This window comes from Montipora foliosa, chromosome 2 (assembly GCF_036669935.1).
Source record: "Montipora foliosa isolate CH-2021 chromosome 2, ASM3666993v2, whole genome shotgun sequence".
Classification (NCBI taxonomy): Eukaryota; Metazoa; Cnidaria; class Anthozoa; order Scleractinia; family Acroporidae; genus Montipora; species Montipora foliosa.
The window spans coordinates 18,052,764-18,055,263 of NC_090870.1; positions in this window are offsets into that span (position 1 = coordinate 18,052,764).

Genomic DNA, 2,500 nt, shown 5'->3' on the forward strand with positions numbered 1-2,500 from the left:
ATCTCATTCTTTTGGTAGGGATTTACTCTAGACAACATTGTTGATCTCAGCCATTTTGTTTTTAACCAAATGACTGAGTTCAACAACCTTGACTAAGAGTCAAAATATGACACAACACACAAAGCAAAGATAACTTTTCTGTTTTGACTCTGAGATCGATGTTTCTATTCTATTTCAGGATCAAAGCTGATAAGTAATTTTTTGAATATTTAAAATAAAATAATTTTAAGAAGAATATGTTTGAGAAAGAACGTTCTAAGAATAAAAGATGGTTTTTAAGTCAGTCGCTTTTGTTCTTGGAATGTTCTTTCTTACAACCCTCAAAGTTATTAAAGATAGAAGATTATTAATTAAAATGAACAGACAGTACACAAGAAGAAAAAGAACTTTTAACCAGTACCTTTTTCTGCTTGTGTGCTTGTCTGTACATTTTGTTTTTTTCACAGATATGGATAACAAAGATAAATTTTTAAGGGAAGTATGACACAGCTGATATTTTATGTATCCTGTCTCCTACTTCTTTCTAAAATTTAACTTAAATAAGTCATTATTCATCTACAAAAGTATGGACAAAATACAGTTTTTAAAAAAGAAGTAAGAAACAGCCAGAGATTAGAAAAATGAGGCTTGACGAAAGCTACATTTATTTTAATATATCTTGCGTCACATCTCTTTTCTCTCAATCTCCTTAACACCACACTAGATATTTTTTGAAAAATAACTTAATATAACTCACCTAGATATAAAGAAACTAAGAAGAAAAGAAGAAGAAGAAACAAAATCACCAACAATGGCGACGAACAGCGGATTTTTTCTTCTTGTTCATCTCCATTGTCGATGATTATCTTCTACCACTGGATATTTTTAATGAAGAAAAAGAGAATAAGATCCTCGCCAATAGGGATAAAAACATAGATTTACTCTTTTGTTTATCTCTACTGGTTATGATTATCTCTTACCACACAAGATTAAGATAATTTCAAGTCAAAACACGATAAAATAAGAAGAAAAAACGGAAGAAAACAAATCAACAACAATAGCGGCGAAAAGCAGATTTTAATTTCTCCTTTGTCGTCTCTGTTGTCTTTGATTATCTTCCAACACACAAAAATATGATAAGTAGATAAAATAAAAGGAAAAAACCAAAATCGAATAACACAAACTACGACGCAGAGAAATTTATTTTCTCCACGTTCTGGTTTGTGTCATTTGACGGCGGTCTAAACAAGACAAAGACAGAGAAGAAGGAAAAAGACCAAAAGTCGAATAACACAAACTACGACACAACAATTTACTCATTTTGTTTTGATTTGTGGTATTTTTAACGGTCTATCATAAATATTAAGGTAAGTAAAATAAAATTTTTGATCATAGTTTTATCTATCATAAGACATTGAGCTAAGTAAAAATAGAAAGGAGAGAGACTACAAATGAATTATCAAACCCTCACAGCAAAAATTTACTTTTACGTTGTCAAGGTTTGGTAGTTTACAAATGTCTACCACACGATAAGTAAAATAAAATCTTTTGATCATGATTTTTAATCTATCATAAAACATTGACCTCAGTAAAATAGAAAGGAGAGAGACTACAAATGAATTATCAAACCCTCACAAATGAAAATTTACTTTACAATTGTTCGGGTTTGGTAGTTTACCAATGTCTACCACAAATTCAGATACGTTTTTAAAAGAGAAAAGAGAGACGACATAAGACTAGATATATTGAAATATCTGCCTTAAGTCGTCTTTCATTTTTCTTTTAAGCTAAGATCTTCAATAAAATAACAGCGACCTCCTCATTACCATATTTTCGACCTCAAATCTCGAACCTTTTTCTAAGAAACCACACCCCTTTTCCACGAACATCTCCATTTAATCCTCATTAGCATATTTTCGACCCACATTCCTTCACCTAATTAGCATAAAAAGTGACCAGTTTTTCCTTATATACTACTCCTGTCAGCTCCTCAGTGCTAATCAGAGATCCAGAGGCAACATCAAACAACATTTGTTGTCAGGTATGTAACAAAGATAATCTTTGGACTGAAGTCAACAGACATCCACTGATGAAGGGCTATGCCCGAAATGTCAGGCTTCTACAGTTAAATATGGCACTTTTTATTCCTTAGGGAAACATTGACTAACAAATTTTTGTGTATTAGTACAAGTGCCACGCAGCTCACACATTTTTCTCCGCCAATTTCTTATAATCTTAGCTATTTGCTGTTGGTTTTAGAATTGGGAATTTCGAGTAAACTTCACACATTTCTTTCATTTTTTTGGTCTTTGAGAACCCCCCACCCCCCTCCCACCAGGAACTTTCAATCCCTTCTGTGGAGGGAGTATGGATATTTTCTGTACACATTCCACTAATGTCGCCACATTATTGCATATACAAGTATCCAGATCTGTGTGATTACAATGTTTGTTGAATTTAGTATAAACAGGTTTTCAGATTTTGTTTCTGTTTCAATTTTAGCAGTGTCACTTGAATAAGG